The 20,349-nt window shown below is 49.1% G+C and overlaps 1 protein-coding gene across 1 annotated transcript in view; it reads left to right on the top strand.

Moving 5' to 3' along the window:
- LOC119385456 (uncharacterized) overlaps window positions 1-20,349 on the top strand; it is a 529,083-nt gene that overhangs the window by 115,227 nt on the left and 393,507 nt on the right. The window contains exon 2 of the mRNA XM_049413202.1: window positions 13,262-13,417. The gene's annotated coding sequence lies outside the window, so the exon portion shown is untranslated. The remainder of the gene's footprint in view (window positions 1-13,261; window positions 13,418-20,349) is intronic.

Below are 20,349 nucleotides of genomic sequence, written 5' to 3'. Positions count from 1 at the left end.
GGCGCGGGCAGACAGAGCTGTTGTGGGAACACATCTATGGCGGCGGTTGGCTGCTGCTGTTGATGAGCGGCGGCACGACTGACAGTGCAGTTCAGACTGTGCGTAAACCGGAAACCTCGTCGACTGAACCTGGAAACAAAAAAAGGGGCACTATTGTGCATGAGCGCCGCTGCCGGTGGTACGCACCACTGAATCCTAGAGCATGCTAAAATATCAGTGTTGCCTGTTTGTAGTGGTCAGTCGACAGTGGCTGTCTATCGACCGTGGAGGGCGCGATGCAGTGGTCGCACAAGTGCTCTATTATGTATTGCCTTTCATTTTAACCTATATGTCAGCCTAAAACAGCGATTGTTCAAAATTCATAGTGAGAAACATGAACACCCACCACCATCCACAGATGAAACTCCTTCTTTATCGCAGTACTTATACGAACACACGCTGCAAAGCCACCCTCAGAATGACCATCCTCGAGTAGCCGATGTAAAGTTTTTCATTAGAGAAGCTCAGTGTTTTGGTGACGTTCCTGGGGAGAGAATTTGCGACGAACTCTGTATGTTTCTATTTTCCTATCAATGAATCGGGATGGATTTTCTTATCACTTGACTAGTTTGACCTAATGGTCGTATATATTCAGTGTGGCCGGATATTTTTTTATGGGGAGGAGGGGGGGAGTTTCACGTCCCAAAACAACGATATGATTATGAGGGACGCCGTAGTGGATGGCTCCGGGAATTTCGACCACCTGAGGTTCTTTAACGTGCACCTAAATCTAAGTACACGGGCCTCGAACATTTTCGCCTCCATCAAAAATGCAACCGCCGCGGCCGGGATTCGATGCCGCGACCTTCGTGTCAGCAGTGGAGCGCCATAACCACTGGACCACCGTGGCGGGGCTGACAAGATACCGCGTGAGACACAGTGATGCCCCTCTTTCGTGTAGTGCTATTGCTCAAGATGTTGATGCCAACAAAAGTGCGCTGGGAATCTTCACCACATATGGAAGCGTAAACAAAAGATTCTGGTTCAATTGCGACGAATGACCATCAGCAGCGCCCGTCTAGTGCGTTCACTATCTCGAGTCGCGAGCGCTGGCGTGGTCGCCAGTGAGTAGGCAGTTTTACACGAGAGACATAGCCGTGCGCAGGGTTCTCCATTAAAGGGAGCAGGCGTTCATCGCAAACCAATGGCACCGTGCGAGAGAGAATGTGTGAGAGATATTAGGCGCGTTTGTGGAACCTCGTACATGTGTGTCGGTGGCGCAGTGCGTAGAGCGCCAAGCACCTGTCGTCGCGGACCGACAGGTCGGTGGCTCGATTCCCAGGTGGTTCGTGTTAATGAAAGTTTGTCTTCTAGTTTTTCTTTGTCAACCTATATACTGTTGCGCGTGAAATGCCGGTTACCTAAGTTCACTCATTCGCTGGCCGGTATTCTAGCTTTTTGAGGCGAATTCGAAAAAGTATACCACGGTAAGCGAGACAAAATACGAAAGATCGACGTGACACATAATATTCGACACTGTGTTCCCGCCGGCGGCGATGAAACAAGCGCCGAACGAAGGCCCTGTTTGCTTCGCGATATTCTTCGCTCGAGTTAACGTCGTCGCTCACGGGTGCATAGAGGCAGGCACAACGTGCAGCTAGAGCCCCGGAAGAGCTTGCGCCCTGAGGGAGAGCACGTACGTTATAAATAGGGGCAAAAAATGGCGACCCTCTCTCAGTCGCTATATATTCTACATAGCCACGGCGTGTGCATGTGCTTCTTGCTCAAAGAGGCTCGCATTCGGGGCTACTTCTCGGAATTAGCGCCGCTCGATCGAGCTAATTCCTGCTTCTCCGCTCGTAGATGAGATGAAGGCGTTGAAGGCTTCGAACACTGTTCTTCTTTTCTCTTCTTCCGCGCCCGCCGTCATGCAGCGCTGCTGCGTGCCTGTGTATTTATGCACGGCGGCGCTTCTTGTTATTGTCATCGCGTCGTCTTCCACGCGTGGACTGCTAGCGAGGGCGTCACGCCCTGGCGGCGCGAATCCTGCATGCTTGACGGCCAGCGAGGGGAGAGCTCCCCGTCGCGTGGAGAACCGGCGTGTCACTGCTGACGCGGGCAATGCAAAAAGCCAAAGCTGGCATGATGAGGCAGACACGAAGAGGCATCACGGGAGCGCAAAGTAGGGCTTTAGACAGCCTATAGCTTGTGTGTACACGCTATAGTACTCTCGAATCCCCTCTCTCTAATGTATATGTATATATATAGCAAAAAGGTATACGCCTCTAAAATCTTGGTAAATTTCTTCCTGTTGAAGATCGGTCTCCGATCGAAACGTGGAAAAATAAACAGTTTTTTAGAGGCGTATACCTTTTTCCTATATATTTTTCGGCAACCGAAGACAGACGCTTCATAACATATATATATATATACGTATATATATGCCAACGCTTTATGCTTATAGTGCTGTATATTTTGTGACTTTTCTCGAGTCTTTGTCATGTACTCATGACTAGCTGTTTCTCTGAGACCACTCATTATGTATGTTACATATATATGCTTCATTTTTTTCCTGATATTTCCTCGTAGTTGAGTAGCATACCAGTTGTCCGAGACTGGTTGGCATCCCTGCCTCTCCTCTTCCCTCCTTTCCTTTCTTCCTCATACTTATCCTCATAGTGGTTCCCCCGTTATTATTGTGGGTATCCTACTTTTCTATTGTGTTGAACGCTGTTCATCCATTGTCGTTGCCTGTAAAGCGGGCCCATGGCCTGGCTGCCTTTTTGTCTGCGGTCCTCACCATCATTTGTATGTTGAAATAAACTTGGAAGTGATTTGATCTATACATATTGCAGAGAGAGAGAGAGAGACATTATATCGAGGTAAAAATATTTTTTAAATAATCAGAAAAAAAAGATTACCCCTTCCCGCTCCAAGCGAACAGATAGGTTTTACCACAGACAGAAACACGTGGTTGCGCTCAGCCATGAAGGCAGCGCCGTTATGGTTTCTTTCCACTCGCCGCCGCCCGACCCAATATGCATGCCGCGTTGAAGTGTCGCCGAGTTGTTTCGGTATTTTTCAACCCTCCGCCGCTTCTTGATGCGAGCGCCCCCGGATGCGGCTTAGGTGCCTCGATGTGCGCGCGCCTCATGCGGCTAAAAATACCGTTCACCAAGCGGCCACGGACGGCTGGCGACGACGGCGACTTTCGAGCGGCGTACCGCCTCTGCCAATCAAATTTCGTCATAAAAAGCGTCCGCGACTGCCATGCGTGCACCACGTTGGGACGCCGAGGCTTCAACGGCGCTGGTAGCTTGGTGCAGGGGCAGCTAACTTTAGTCGCCTGCGTTACGCTGTTTGGCCGAGGGAAATCAGTTTTGATTCGCGGATAGCGATGGTGCGTGCACTGATGCACCTTGGGAAGGACGAGTTGGGAGAGGGGTCTGCATACTGCGGGGAACCACTAGCTGTGACTGAACACGTGCCGTCGGCATTCTTGGACCGATGCCAACACAAGCAACGGGTCTCCGCGGCTTCTGCGTTCCGCGACGCCTTGTGTCGTCCTCGCGAAGATGGCGGTTTGTCTGCGCGATTATCGATGTTTTTTCATGCGAGTTGTGTCAGCGTACGCGCTGTATGCATATGTCTACGTGCACGGATTTTTTCCGCGTACGAACGTCTGCCTAAGTGCGTTGTGCAAGGTGTAGGAGCTGCAATATACTCGGGGCGACAACTTTTCTTGACGGCAATGTGGAAGCTACAGAACCGGATCGCATGCCTACTTCGAGCCAATGAAAAGTACTTAAGTTTACTGATAATTTTATCATTGGCCTTGCTGAGAGAAATGCTGCTTTATTTATTATGAGACTGAAACAGTTGCCGGAAGTCGCAGATAAAACACAGTTATTTTTCACTTTACAAGAATGCCTGTCTTTTCTTTCCATTTCTTAGACAGCACCGCTTTTCAGCGCGCCCGTTTTCCATGGTAAACATGGCGTTGTTCAGTGTGCGGTCGCAAACGCGGTGTTAATGTTCTCCAAGAAAAATACACTCGTAATATGACACTAAAATGTACACTGAACAATTCGCATTTTTCGTGTGTATAATTTTCTAAACGCGTTAACGATGCGAGCGAGCAAAACCGAAATCAGCCGCAAGCTGCCGTATTACTTGCGGAGCAAAACGAATGAGCAGAAGCCCCGCCTCCATAGCCTTCGCTCCTGTGCCAAAAGTTGTCGCCGAGTATAGAAAAGTTTGTGTGCCGATGTAAATTACAAGGAACCAGCACTCAGCAAAGGCGTTTTCCAGGCTCTGCTGTCGAATGTTAAAGCTTGCTTTGGGGCTAGTTGGAATAACGTAGTCGTGCGTAAAAAGCAATTCTGCGAAGTAGGAACAAACACTGGTACGAAACTGCACCGACATGGGCAGATGCGCTATGTATATTTCCGTATGAAGGAGCAACTAGAGTTAGCTTACCTGCGTGGCATTGCTCAGTGCTGCGTGTGTATTAAAGCACTGCACGGGCCCGGGCCGGCCCGAAAGCCCGGGCCCGGCCCGGCCCGCGGGCCGGGCCGAGCCGGGTAAGGGGTTCTTGGATCGGGCCCGGGCCGGGCTCGGGCCCTTGATCTTCGGGCTCGGGTCGGGCTCGGGCCTGAGCCAGGCCCGTATTAGGCCCGGGTCTCATACGTATAGGTATAATTGCGTGTGTACGTTGTGCGGCTTTGTTTTTTGTTGTTTTGTGCGGTTTAACTTCCCGAAGCGACCCAGGCTATATATGAGACGCCGTCGTTGAGGGCTCCGGGTAATTTAAACCACCTGGAGTGGATTGGCGTGCACAGAAATTGCACAGTACAAGACGTCTACAATTTTGCTCCATCGGTATGCTACTCTGGATTTCAAGAAGCGCCTAATATAAGCTTCCGCCATTATAGTGAGTGAAAGACGTTCTTGGGTACCGTGTAAGGAAAGCAACGGTAAACTGCCTAGATTAGTGTATATAAGATGTGCGGTATCTAGGGAAACATTCCGAGTATGCAGCTACGCTCGGATGCCCGTAGACTGGTCAACACGACTTGTGAGCTCTTTTTCGTGCATTTTAAGTGCAAGATGCGGAGCGACTCTTAACCCAGGGCAAATGCCGTTGTTGATTTTCCCATTACTAGTGGTGATGCGCCAGACCATAGAGACACTCGTTTCCCCGAGTGGCGGTGGCGGTGACTCGGGGAAGAAGGGTGGGACAAAGAACCTTGTTGTTTTGAACGCGAAAACGTAGTGTAGGTTGGGTGCAGTTGCCTGCCGAGGCGTCAACACGACAGCTTTAATTTATGTAACGCTGCCCAGCCTGGCGTATTCCTCCCAGAAGCAGCTAGAGCACGTTTTGTTTTAACGCGATAGCGTTAAAGAGCTCGTATCGCAGAAATTCCGCCGTCGGCGTCGGCGCCGGCACCGTTGGTTGTGAGCGAAAAATCATCATCTTGTCCGTGACCGAAAAATCGAAAAAGCTGCAAATAAAATAAAAATGTTGGGCCCGAGTGAGAATCGAACCCAGGCCGTCTGCGTGGCAAGCAGGTGTTCTACCACACAGCCACGCCTCTGCTTGGAGCTGCACCGAAAGTAACTTTTATGCTTCCCAAAAATACGCGTCCTGTATACAGGTGTCACAGTACGAGATGTAATATCGCAGTTATTATTGCGTGGTACAAGCATACATTGCCATCGGGCGTCGCACCACGTCAATATCATAACGACTTGGTGGCTTAAAGACAGCCACCCATTACAAAAGAAACACACATTACTGCGCGTATTCCCTTAAGACCACGTAGTGGGTGCATCGCAGCTTCGAAAAAGGTTCTCGCGCTTAATTGCTCCTGGTTTAAAGCATGCTACCCATTACATAAGGCACACACCTTATTGCGCGCATTCTGTTAAACACTCGTTGTGTTCGAAGTGCGCACTAGTGGCAGGATATCGCTATCGCGTTCAACTCTTAAAAGCGAAGCTTAAGCGTCCCCCAATTTTTCATTGCATTGTGCAATAGATAAAGTTTGCAGGAGACTTGCTACTTTTACTCAACAGCCCTAGCTCGTATGCAGTTGATGTAGACTCAACCTAAAAATTTCTGCCATGCGTTTTTCTCCACTTTATGAAGGTATTATATTTTGTAGTCGTTCTTTCAAATGCAAAAATAAGATTGTGTGGTTAGCACTGCGTGCGTACATAAAACAGCCAGCCATGACTCCAATTATATTTTATATTGCCCTGCAATTATTTCGCAAAAGCGTTACGGGCGTAATTAACTGAAAGTATACACAGTACCAATGAAAGTCGTGACACTGAAAGAAGTTCCTTAAACAATCTCTAGATAATATCTGGTGTGCGGCAGGTATCTTCACAATCACCAAAGTTTGGACAGTGTCTCCTTTATGCTCAAGGCATAAGTAGCTGAAACGGGCCGGGCCGGGCCGGGCCGGGCCCAAACCTTTCGGGCCCGGGCCGGGTACGGGCCACATTTAAGAACACCGGGCCGGGCTCGGGCGGGCTGGAGCATGGCGTTTTCGGGCCGGGCCGGGCCCGGGCCGGAAAAATCGGCCCGTGCAGTGCTCTAGTGTGTATACTCTTCGGAAGAGTGCATCACGCGCTTTGAGGGTTGAGCTTTGCGTTGTCGATGAAGAACTCACGGCAGCGCGGAAACAGGATGGCGTTGCTTTTCGGCTCACTTGTGTCTCTAGTCGTCGGCGACGCTTCCCTCCGATCTCCTTCGCCAAGAAGTGAGATGCGCTAACGACCAAGGCGGCGCGCTCACTTGCAAACAAAGGAGCAGCTGTCCTTTGTGCTCGTGCAGCGCAGCGCGTGCAGGAGGGTCGTCGTCGCTTGCCGAGGGCCATCGACTGTCGCGCGGCGGCGAAACGAAGCGTGCTACACGGAGCGGACGAACCGGAAGTAACGAACTCTGCAAAGGCTCCTCTTGGCGCCCGCACTTTTGCGCTCCTTGCCGGCGTTGTTTCGCGTCCCTCTAGCCTCTCGCTGAAGACACCGACTTCTCATCCGGCCTGCTCGTTCTTCGCAGCAGCGTCAACATAGGCTCCCAGCCCCCTCCGCCCTTCCACTTCGCCATCACGTGCCAACTTCGGCGTGAGCCCGGTGTCTTCCATTAGAAAGCGCGCCGCCACCGACTAACGGTAAATTATTGATTGAGCGTGAGGACAGCGCGTGTATGGCGCCCTTGTAAGAGAGACCCTCTTGTTCGCCGAGGCGGAAGAAGGCCAACAGAAAGCAGCGTCGTCCTACTGCCGTGTGCAGAGCGTGGTGCTTCCAAGGCAGGTAAGTAGGCCGGTACTTCCCGAAAAAGCGTCTCGTCACGTTACCAGCTCGGCGCAAGCTCTCTCGGCTTTGAGCCTCGGCCTCTGGCGCTCGCACTTACCGCGTGTGCAGCGCGGACGTGCCCTAGCGCCGTTAAGCCTCTCCTCGTTGTCTCGGGCTTTCTTTCCGGTCTCTCTCTATCGACTCTTGCGCGCTGCTTCCAACGCTGTAGTACCTACTACACGAGCGAGTGCCCTGAAAGTTTCATGGGGTCGTCGGTAATTGTTTCTCTCAAAATCGCTGTGTACACCCGCGCTCTAGGCTCTCTTCTCTATCGCTCCTCTCTGTAGCCCTCACCTGCTCGGGCGTTGTCTTGCACCGTTGGTCGCGGCAGCGTTGGTTTTCGGTCGCCTGCCCTCTTGCTTTTGTGCGGCGTTAATTAGGAAGCCGGCGCGCGTCTGACGAGTTTGTATACGTGTACCTCGCGTGGCAAGGCCTTCGCGTCGCGTAGTTACGTGCCGATCTCCTCCGTTACCGAGTGGCTCCCTTTTTCACCCGAAAGACCTTTGTAGTCTCGCTTAAAGAGGCCCCAATGAGGCGGAAAACGGCCACTAGAAGTAAAGGCTAAGAATGCCTTTAGGGATAACAGTGCCGCTAAAAGAGTCGCATAACCTCAGCAAAGATTTTGTCATTGATGATGCATTTCTTCAATCTACCTGCGTACTGGCGCCAGCGAAAGTAGCTTATGCTCGAGCGAATGCGTTGCGTTTCTATTCCTACATTCAACACAATATATATTTTTAAAGAGAACATCTCCATTTATTTGCTACATTATTCTGTTTCCTCATTTGTATAGTGGACTTATATTTATTTTAAGTGCTCGTAAATTGTTTCTTTCGTTCGCCCGGTGACATTTTGTTTTATTTTTTTTTCATCCGTTAAACGTACACATTCGTCCCATTATCCCTTAAAGGCTCCATTCCATCGCTCGTGTGTTCCCTTGTAATATTTTATGCTCACCAATTATATTTTTAAAAGAAGGGTACAAGATTTACGAGGTATGCATGATTCAAACAGTTAATTGCGTGTGCCATGCGTTTTCGAAAAACAAAGCCAAATATGCGGCTTATGTCCTGAATTTACTTGAAATACGAGACATAGGCTTTGAACGAGAGAGGCTTTCTCACAGCGCTCCTGTTATGTTCGAGCGTAATGAATGGTAAATGAACGTAATTTAAGGAATCTAAACTATGGAAGAATCTATGGAAGTACTTGATCTCAAATTCGCCATTATAGAACAGTTCTTCAACGAGCGCCGCTCGGATATGTAATAAGCAAATCAGGAGCAGCTAAAGCCTGCACAAGTTCGTAATTAATGAGTTAAATGAGTATTCAGCTTTTTCGTTTGCCTGTTATTGTCATATATATATATATATATATATATATATATATATATATATATATATATATATATATATATATATATATATATATATATATATATATATATATATATATATATATATATATATATATACGTGTGCCACATGAAGCCATGGCAGGAGAAGCCGACGAGGAAGAGGTGGCGCGAGAATGGAATAAAAGTATGGCGTATGAGCCACGGCCCGTCTCATTCGTAGCGTCACACACACACACACACACACACACACACACACACACATATATATATATATATATATATATATATATATATATATATATATATATATATATATATATATATATATATATATATATATATATATGTCTTCTTGCTTGTACTTCTGAAGTGTCACTCATTGCATTGCGTTGCAAAAAGACCCTATACAGGCTTCATGTCGAGAAGGAACCACATTAACATATGTAATGTAGCGTGGTAGAAGAGTAAAATAACAACCAAGCGTCACACAACGCGAATTATGTAACCAGGCGTCACACAATGCGAATTGCGCAACGAGAGGGTTGTTGAATGCTTCCAACCCATTACAAAGGGCTCTGCCATAATTCTTCATCGTCATCAGCCACAACATCAACCGATAAGGTTGCATGAATTGGACAAAAACAAAAACAAGCAAACAAACAAACAATCAAAAATTGGCCGCGTATCTGCGTGCTTCGCTGCAAATGTCGTGTAAAGACGATAGAAGAGGCGCTGTGTGAGATATGGACGCCATCTGGCAATACGTCGGGAAACATGAGTGCTGTGTTGCGTGCTGGTAGTCCCGGCGCAGCAGCAGGCGAAGACCGGCGGTGACCAACGCGACCGGTGGGGACGCCAGCCAGCCCGAACACGCGGTTTGGTGCGAAGCACTGAAGCAGAAGAAACGTCCGCACTCAAGGAGTACTCTCCACACACTCTTTTAATTACACGTCGCCTGGGTAAAACAGGAATGCCAGAGCGGCGCCCACAACCGGCAGCCTGAAGGCCGCCCACAACGCTGCTTTTTCATTTTTTAAATATTTTTTTTTCACCTTCTTGGCCTTCTCAAATCTAAAGTTTTTCAACACCAACCCATGGCATTCGTACAGTGTAATACAGAACCGAAACCGAAACACAGCAATGAGCTCGTGTGGAGGGCACGGAGGAAGGCAAATTTCAGCGCAGCTTAAGAAACTTGGGTCCTTAAAATTACGTATGTATGCATTTTCTATTAAAGGAACACGCCATCTGATACTTACCTAATGATGTTGCACCTCAGATATGCATGATATTTACTTTTTGATCGACAACGTTCATAAGTAAACTACGGTGCATGGCAGTGGGGGCACAGCCTCCCGACCGCCATCGCCAGCAGTGCCGCCGCTCACGAAGCTTCCGTTCGCAAAACGGCTCAAACCGAAACTGCGAGCGTACGTACACAGTTCCTGTTCGAATAGCCAGGGAGATGTTTTTGCCGCATGGCGCGGATCGCTGCGTGGTGGCGGCGCCGCGGATGGAGCGAGCTGATTGCTGCTTTCGCCGTATCCTCATTTGCAGCGCCGCCCCAACGCCGCGGATGCGCCGCAGGGCTGAGGTCATGCTGCCAAGCACACTGCGGCAGCGCTTCGGCGTGGCTTGGAAGCCGCCGTGCTAGCTTAGCTGCTAAGGCGCAGAGCCGCTAAGCTTGATGTCACGGGCTTGATTCCCGGCCAGGGCCGCCGCAGTCCAAAAAACAGTCTGGTTCAGGTGCACGTTAATGAACTTCAGGTAGTCAAAATTAATCCGGAATACCCAACTACGGTGCGCCTCGAAATCTTATCGTCGTTTCGACTCCAGATATATTTTTTAACGCAGCTTGGAAGTCACGTAATAGCGACAAGCCGCGCTACGGGTGGATCAGTTTCACTTTTACGTGACGTAATGTCCAGCGTGGCGCATCTATGGAGATCTTGGCATCCTGTACGCGGTCTTATGCACTTAGGTGACGTCCGAAAGTGGTTGTGGTTTATAGAGGGAGCACGCTGTTAGAGATCACTATGCAGAATTTCGGGTGATGGCCTACGAAGGGAGAAGTGAAAGGTACGAAATGATAGGAGGTGAACTGGAAGTTAAATTGTCAAATATCCTGTTTGCTGCCCTCCACTGAGGTAGAAAGGTGAACAAAAAAAAAATAGAAAGCAGAGAGATGACGAGAACTTGTACTCTGAAGGCAATTGAACAATGCAATATGAAGCAGCAGAAGAAGAAATCCGCATTTCATTATAAGCGAACGAATGAATCGATCCATCCATTCATGTTTATTTATGTGTCTGTTTCCCTGAAAAATATAAGGAATAAGGATTCGTAGTCACTCCAGTGAAAAATTAAAACGTTTTACGGTGTGCTGCCGTCGGAACCTTCATTTTCCTTGTACCATTGTAGTAGTAAGCACGCTCTATACCCTTCACCGGAATGTAGCAACAAGCGACTTCCGCTTTACATTGCGTGTTCTCGCACTGATACGAAGAGGTTGTCCTTTTCGCGAAAGAGAATCGTGTCCCTTCAGTTTACTCAATCAAATTACCGATGCACACATATCACGCAGGGCGCTAACTGCCTAAAATTTAAGCTTCCGTCTCATTGCCTCCGTCTTACCGTATATTTTTGTCCCATTTCCCAACGCGTCGCGCTAAAAACTACAAAGTTACGGAAATAAATAACACCACAAGGACTAGAAAAATTTTCCCGCTCCTCGAAAACTCTGCCCGAGCGCTCCGTGTGTGTAACGAGCGACGTTCGCGAAGGAAATGAGAAGGCCAAACAAGGAATTACGACGAGGAAACGTTGAGAGGAGGAGCAGAGTAATGAAGGAGAGAGAGAGAGAACCGAGTGAGGCACCTTGTGTGCCCATCGGCTTCCTTTTCATAACGCCCCGCGCCCTCTCCGAAGTTACGCCACCGCGCTGACCCTCCTCCTCCTTCCAACACGCAGAAACTTCGCTGATTGCGTTCACCGCGAGCTCAGCTTTCCCGCATGGCGCGCTCGCTTTGCGGGCCAACACGCGACAGTGACTGAAGTGCCGCACTTGTAATCTTTTCTTTTCTGCTTGCTTCTGCTTCTTCTTGACCGCGTGGCGTTAGAGAAAAGCCAGTGGTGTAGTGAAGAAAGGAGGGTGAGCGAGAGAGAGAGCGTTCGCATCATTTCCCCCGCGGGACAAGTTTTAACAAAGCCGGCCGCCGCCGTGCCGAGCGAAATTCCAGCTTTATGGCGGCGCAATGCGGTTTTTCAACGTGCCCGACCGTGCGTGCAAAACGCACGCGCGCGCGTTAGTAGCAGGGTGGAGGGCTCGCCGCTGCTCCTCCTGTACTCTCACTTTCGTGCGTGAACCCTCGCCTGTGTGTCCGCCCTGCTGCCTTTGACTGTTGCGTCGCTGAGAGCACTTTCTTTCTGCGTGGCGATACGCGCGGACGGTACGCTTATAAGAGGCATGGCGGAGGGCTAGCTTTCTTGAATTCTCTCCCCTTCAGACGCAGTGTTGATATTTGAGTGGCGTGTACCGCTGCATCGGAAGGATACTAAAGTTATTGTATCCTTCCGCCGAGCTAGAACGGCTTCGCTGTCACTAAATAAATAGGATGAACAAGGAAGACGACATTACTGTTTATCGGCTGAATTTCGCCACTAAGTAAACACGCTTTCCCAATGTTCTTGTTGCTTTACTGCTGACTTATCATTCTTTTACGAAATTCCTTCAACGCCGTAGTGGCATTACTGCAGGGGGATGTAGATACAAAGTCGAATTAGTTCAATTACATTTCTATGATACAATGCTAAAATAAAATGTACAATATAGCAATAATAACATATAAAAATAATAGCATAACGCAACACATCTAATATATTATGCAAATGGTAAAGAGATGAAAAAATTATAAAAGCTCACAGGGTCCATTATGCATCCGCCTCAGTCGACTCGAATGAGAAAACCATCATCTTCTTTTTCTTCTAAGTCGACGAATTGAACCTCCCGCGCCACCTTCCGAAAGCTTTCTGCAACTAACGTGGTTTTGCAGTGTCTTCAGGATCGGCGGCATTGTAAGCTGTCTGCACCGCGCCTTGTTTTGCACTGCCTCCGGGATCTGCTTACCTTTGACCAAGTGACGATGTGACGTCACGTTATGGGACGTCACATCGTGACCTGGTCAAAGGTGAGCCGATCACGGAAGCAATGCAAAACAAATTGAGGTATCACGTTATGTGATGTCACAACAACGTCATATAATGACGTCAACACGTGATGATGATTTTTCGCATCACTCGTGTTGACGCCGCCGACGAGGGACTGCGGTCAATTTTCGCGTTTGATGAGGCACCTAAGGCTTTCGCCTTAAAATGCAAACACAATCACCTTACTCAACCGAACCACGGTGCACAAGTGGATATTCATAGATAGGAAAGATGCGGGTCGCACTAGGAAGCGTCGTTGGGCGCCGTGTCCTACCCCGTACACTGCGATGCTAAACAATGGATTTTGCAGGGGCCATATGAGCGACGGTGTCTTTCTCTCGTCCTCTCTCGCAGATGGCGGCGCCCACTGGAGGCCGGTGTCCGCGTGGTGTCCGTGACCGCGTCGCTGTCTGCCAATGCAACGCGGGGCGTCTTCGTGTTCGCCCGAGATCGAAAGCAGCTGCCGTCGAGGCTCACCATCGCCGGCCCACTCGTCGTCGCATCGTGCAGGTGAGCGTCATCCGCTACCTTCCTTCCTATTTTTCTTTTCTGTGTGTTCGCCTATGCCGTTCAGGAAAACGAGGCAAAACCCCGAACGTTTGCTCCAAACCGGCGTTTCCAAATCGCCGTGAGTTCCTCATATGTATACGCATGAGCTGGTGTCGGTTATTTATTTATTTATTCATTTATTTAGACATGCTGCATATGGAACACGGCCTTTTGCATGGGAGGCGTTTCAGTGATAGTGAACGATATTATGAAGAGAAAGAAAGCTGGTAAATGCTCATTTGAAATGTAGAATTATCGTTTATCGATATCACTTGAATATCAGCTGAAGGTCGCACGCACACGTTATCCGTAGCATATAATCTTCATTATATCCCTACGTAACAGTAACAATTATTCGCAGTCAACAAATGCATGATTGACAAGACGAAAAGAACGACGGTATCACGTGGCGCGAGTTGTTCGTCCTGGACATGGATACGATGTTCTATTACCCCTATGCTTAGCCGTTCCAGAGCGTATTTTATGCATAATACATCATCGTCGTCACGTACCAATGCAGCTGGCGCTCACTTTATAAAAACCTTCTATCATGGCCTCTAGTGCATCGACTTGATCCGCGCCGGACTTGCACTTAATGACGTTTGCAATAAACGGAACTTGCATCCTCGATGACACACTGGAATCGTGTGTTTTTACATATGTGCGAGTCTCTTCTTGTTTCGCTCGCTCTGTGAACTCATGTTGTTTTTGTTTGATTTGATGTTAACATCTTTAACCTCAGCATCTTGGTTTTTTTAATATTAACGTTTTTTCTCGCAATATGCACTCAGTTCGTGTTGACGTTCGACGCCGCGGAACTAACTCTTATTTCTTACGTTGGAAAATGTCAGTTCTATATAGCTCCCGTCATTTTGTGGCCCCTAAACAACCTCCAATATTTTTTTTTAACATTTCAAGTAAACGCATGCATCGAGTTAAGAATGCAACCACGGTCAACAATGCCGAACGCGGCTGCGCTACGGGGCGTGGGCGCGAAATTCCAAGGAACAATCCCTAGTTCTCTCCAGGCCTTTCGGTATCCCCAACGTTGGCCGTGACGTCATCATTCGCGTCTGTTCATGTCATCCACAAAAAGAACATGTCTGTCTGCTCGCAGGTGCGTGTGCTCGCCGGTTTTCCTCCTCGCACGGCGAGGAGGAGCAATGGGCTAGGAGGAGAGACCAGCCGATGAACGGAACGTAGCAGAGGAAAGAGGGAAGCGAGCAAGGGCCTCTTTTGAATCATCAAATGCGTGTAACTGCGCTATTACGGCATCGCATTCGAAATACGTGATTGTGGAAGACTCGTGCACTACTACAACACCACAAGTAAATTTCGACGTCTGGTTGGTTTAGGGGCCCTTTAAGATACACGCTGAGCGATATCCGTTTCGTGGAGGTGTTGCATCATGCTTTGTTAGCCAGGCAACCGGCAACTGAAAGGAGGGGAGCGCCAGCCTGTCGCAGCCAAATGAAATAACACCGGACACCTTCCATGGCCGAGTAGGAGGGCCGGGGCAAGCTCTCCGCGACAATAATGCCGCGATGTCAGTCGGGGCCCGTTTTCTCGCATCGCCGGCACGTTTCGAATGTAGCCAGCGGCGCGGCTGCGGATTTGTTCCCCTCCTCCACTCTCAATCCCGGCTAATCCACTCGAATCGCCAAAGCCCACTTTCGCCTCACTCTGGCTGCGTGCGTTTGCGTGCGTTTGCGTATACGTCTGCGTACTCATATTTGCGGGGAACTTGCTGCGGATGCTGTGCACGCGGCCAGATTAGTGTGTCGCCGCAGCAGCTGCTGCTTGCGCGATGCGGGCCCACACTGATGGCGTCGGTGCTTACTGCAGCCTGTCGCGTGTTGTGTCGATTTCCATGTTGATTGGTTTTTCTTTCCTGTCGGTCCCCGAGATCCACTTACGTGTCGGGGGACTTGCGTTTCCAACCGCGCTGATTTACGCAGCGCCGTTTTGTGGTGGGGAGGTTCGCACTCCAGCTTTCAGAGCCGAACGCTTGTTTCGTTTGTCCTTCCGTCGGGCTACGCTGGGCTATATAACGCAAGGAACAAGGGAAGAAATCGCTCGCTTTTGAGAGAGAGAGAACAAATTCTACATAGAAACAGCACACGGATAGTATTACGCAGCGTTAGCTATGGGTGTTTTCTCCAGCCCAGGAGTCCAGCAACCTTGGCTGTCTTTCTGGCTCGGTGAAGCGGCACGTGTTGGTACGTCGATTGGGAGCTGGAAAGCGCTGACTGGTAACGCCAGCCGTGGAGCGTCTGTAGGGACTCGTACAATGTGGTAGAGGGTTGCGCATTCCTCGCACTGTGGACATGTACGTACATATCCTAAATATCTTGCAACTCCTACCCTAATGTACATCAGCATATAGACAGCAGTAGTAATCAGAGAAAAAAATTGACAAATTTTACTTAGGAGCTGTATAGAATTTACGGCGCGACGGTGTTGGCTTAAGTATACGGTGGGCTTTTGATGCGAAATATAAATATATAAGTGCTACTGCTTATAGAGGTGCTCATGGTTATGACAACGCCACATTTTGTTTAAATAGTATAGCCGTAAACGCTCTACAGTCGTGCTCTCGCGGCAGTGGCATTAATGCTTTCGCACGACCACAGGAAAAACGAGAAGTTAGCCCGTTTAGTACTAATCGTATAGCTGCGCAGTCATACGCGGCATTACGCGTTTGCGCCTGAAGTTATCCGTACAGTTACACGCGCCGCGTGCCTGTCCACATCGAGCTCGCTTCTTTTCAGGCCAGAGGATTAAAAGGCTCGCGTACCCTCTGTGGCCGGCGCAAGATTGCGGCGCGCATTAGCATGAGCGCGGCTTTTCAAAAAATTGCCCCGCTGGGGTTTTCGCGGCCGCTTTTGCGCCAGCCTTGGTGCTTTTTTTGTCGCAGGTCGTTTGAGGCAGCGGCTGCCTAATTGGCTTTCTTTCGCGGGATGCGGGCGCGCCCCCGTATGTACGCTGGCAATTTGCGACTGAAAATGCTGCGGCTTCTGTAACGGCGAGGAAAGCGGTCATTGAGAAGCTCCTGCCGTTGTCGCCATAACGTGCGTTCGCTTATTGTGCGCTTTATGCGAGCGGTGCCTCCTCTTTTATGGACTCGCTCTCTCTCACTCTCTTTCTTTTGCGCGCTTTAAAACTGACAGAGCGAAGTGCGTTCTACTTCGTGTACGGTTTCCCTTTTATACCATTCTTTCTGTCACCTACATTTTGTTTTGTCTCCTTTTCCCCGAATACAAAGAAGAGCTTTTCCTCGAATACAAAGAAAAGCGGTGTAGAGAGAATATGTCGTGAAAATCACTAGTGGCGCAATCGCATTTGTGAATAGGGAACGCATTTCCGATGATGCGGTGTATAATGAGTAAAAAATTATTGCGTCAAAACGATATTAGCTTCATTGAACCTAGTATCGCATTCGCTAAAGAAGAATCAATCGCTCTCGCGGCACACCTGTAGTAACACCGGTATCGCACGGGCGCTACTCACAGCAATCAGCGCCGATCCGGATCGGATTGCCTCATCGCGATCAACGCTGCTACAGCTTCCAAGCTAATCCGGATCGAGTTTGGCGCAGGCGTTAGCCAAGTCGCGGTCTGCGAGCCAGATTGCGATGCTCAGGTCGCCATCGCCTTCATCCTGATCGCGATTAGAAGTCACCGTGTAGCAGCGCCTGATCCAGATCGGCCCTGATTGCGATCCAAAGTGTCAATGTGACACCGGTGTTATTGTTCGTTCACCTGTGCGTTACCCGCCACGAAAGCGCTGCCGACGTTCTTGCTGGCCGCAGGCCTGGCCGAAACTTTGTAAATAGTGTAGTCTATGTATGTGTGAGTGGTTATCAGCTGTGTATATCATAATCATCATCACCCAGCACCTGGAGTAGCATGTCAGGCGAATAGCCAGGCAAATATCTCCAGCTTTTCATTAAAACATTTCTCTCTCTCCCTCTCTTAGTTGTCCGAGTCGCGGTACTTGGAAGACGCGTGGCTCTGTTGTGCCGCTCTAATTCGAATCTTCCATCGCAGGGCTTCGGCAACAAGCAATACTTCTTTCTGAGAAATCGTGGCTCAGTCAGGTGATCTTACGGTATCTGATTGGATATGCTGCTCGATGGATACTGCTTCAAACTTTAAATCACATATACTATAGGGTTCGCGCCGCTGTGTTGTATGGTGGGATTACAAACCCCTTCTTAAGCTTCGTTAAGTCCGCATCTCCCATAGATTTGTTCCTTTTCTAGCGAGAAGAGAGAAATGTGATGCGGAATCTTATTCAAAGTCGGTGGTATGAATTCCTCAATTACTTAGAGTTGATTTCTGTCGCTTTGCTTCTAGGAAACCGCACAGGAATCAAATGTAGTTTGGTCAAGGCACGGCCCAATTCATTTCCGGCGCTCGCAGCGCCATTGGATGCAGCCCCGGCTGTCGACTCATGTTTCACGTAATGTGCCTACTATGGGTATTGCGCTTCGTAAAAACCCATTCTTCTGTGTCCTCGTTTTCCAATTAAATATAATGGCTGTTTTCGTCTTTACGAATGGCCGCCTTCGCCTTTTATTATCATGCAAAATGGCAGAACAGTTCAATGCGCTGGCTGATGAAACCGCTCGTGATCGGGTGCGCTTGAATTGCGTTTTCCTCCGCGTTATCTCGAACCTCTATAGTGCATTATTTCTATCTCCTGCTCTATTCAGAAACGCTCACACGCCCTCATCAAAGAAGAAACAACCAAACACTCGAGTACGAAAAGAAAATGGTACGGCGCCGTACGACGTCCAGGATTTCGTAAAAGAAATAAACTTCTCCGCGCGTATAAAAGACTCCCTGAGCATCAGATAGCTGTTCTCTGGGAGAAGGTTCTCGAAGCCGTTATTTCTCGGCTCTCCTTCGGCTTTTGCCCGGGTGTCGCTGTTCATTTCGGACCGTTCTATTTGCATCGCTTTACAATATATATATATATATTTTTTTCGGCTATCTAACCATATAGAGAGAGGGCATCGCTTGAGCGTGCATGCCTCCTGCGCGCGTTTTCGATGCACGAGCGAATGCGAACAGCAGCGAGCTGCCGTGTGCTGCAGTTTCCGCGCCGGCAGCGGCATCGTCGTCGGCGACTGCGATTGGTGCAAGCGTGTCCCCGTATGCGCCATTGGAAACCTTAACGACGCTGCAGGTCTCCCCTTTATGGAGCCGGGAAGCCATTCAACGCTGAGAACCCGTTTACCGCGCCTATACCAGAAGGAGTCGAGTATGGGAGTAACGATAAAGAAAGATTCGTAGAAGGCAAGAAAATAAAGGCGAGAGCGAATGGTGCCTTTCTTTGAGTTACGCAGCGAACACGTGAACCGAGAGAAAGGAGGTCGATAGGCGAGCCAAGGTATGCAGTCTATTCCCTTCAATGTTGCCTTGTTTTCGCAGCGGTTCTCGTTTCGTTGGCGCGAGTGTAGATGCCGCCGCCGCGTTGCTTCTTTCCCGCTCTTTAATTTTTTCGTTCTCACGCTCTCTATTCTGCCGTGTCGGAATGGTCGAAGAATATTTTTTTTTTCTCGCTGCCTTTTGTGTATAAGGGAAACCGTATACCCGGTCTGTGCGCGCCGGAAGCCTTAGCAGCGGAACGTGAAGTTCGCTTTACAGCGATGATTAGATTTTTTCATGCATCGCTCGCCTTCGCGCGTACTTTTGTGCCGGCTGAAACGTGCCGCCGATGTATGGCCGTTTCCGGGAAAGCGTTTCCACCGAGTACACTGAACGCCCTGGTTGAGTAGAGATCTCACTCCGCACTGGCATTTTGAAAGAGTGACAGAGCCCGTCATTTATAGGGCGTCTCTAAAGTACGTCTATACTAAAGCTGTAAACACCGAGCCTTCTAACTTGGTTGCGATATAGTTAACCTTTCTTCCGAGATCGAAGGTTTCATTTCTACAATTTTCACTGATGAAAAAGAGACAGAATAGGAGGCCAAGGATACAATACTTTCTCGCTATCATAATGATTACTGTTCAGAGCAGCCTTTCAGGAATAAACGGATCACAAATGTAGAAATAAACCGCTGTACCGAGCTCAGCCCTGGTTAACCTCCCTGCCTTTCTTCTATTCTTGTTCGCTCTCTAATCTTGTATCGTTGTCCCATTAAAGCCTCACCATGCCAGCAGCGTTATTTAACCGATCATTATGTAACAAATTCTGTCATATGAAAGCGAACCGTCGAAGATTCAGCACCAGTTATGCGATGGTGGAGAAGTGACTCCAATGCTGCCGAGCTGTGTGATAATTTGCCGATCAAACTCAGATTTTAAAGCCACATTTTTAACCATCAAGTTCTAATGCCAGCATGTTCTCGGGCGAGTAGGTGGCTTCTGTCCCGACGGACGTAAGAAAAAATGCGGTCACGATAAGTGAAAGGGACACTAAAGAGAGACATGAAGTTGTGCTGCAATGAAAGAATGCGTGCAGTTTTTGTTGGGTACAAAGAGATGACTTATTAGTCGAGGCATTCGTAAGCAATGACCAAATATCTCCTACTCGAGAAATTTCTCTCTCCGCAGAGTCGATGTTGAAGCTGTGCAGTCACGGGTTTCTTTGCTCTCAGCGAATGGTTCGTCATCGCGTGCGTAAACGGCCGCTGCTTCTTTGTCGATGGTCACGATGGATACGGTTGCGGACAATGAACCTCGCAGCGAACATCTCGCCTGAGAAGCAGAATCGCATTTCAGCGACTTTAGTGAGCGTCAAATGATCTCCTCCGCTCGCGCGGCTGTTGTTCCTGCATACGACGGCTGGCCACGCCGGCGGAAAAGGAAGCCTCGTTTTCGGCTGCGGAAGGCGAGGCGTCGCGTTGCCGAATACTGTGTACGTACAGGCGTATTTCATTTT

Source organism: Rhipicephalus sanguineus, chromosome 3, assembly GCF_013339695.2.
Source record: "Rhipicephalus sanguineus isolate Rsan-2018 chromosome 3, BIME_Rsan_1.4, whole genome shotgun sequence".
Taxonomy (NCBI): domain Eukaryota; kingdom Metazoa; phylum Arthropoda; class Arachnida; order Ixodida; family Ixodidae; genus Rhipicephalus; species Rhipicephalus sanguineus.
This window is presented reverse-complemented; position numbering and strand designations above follow the sequence as displayed.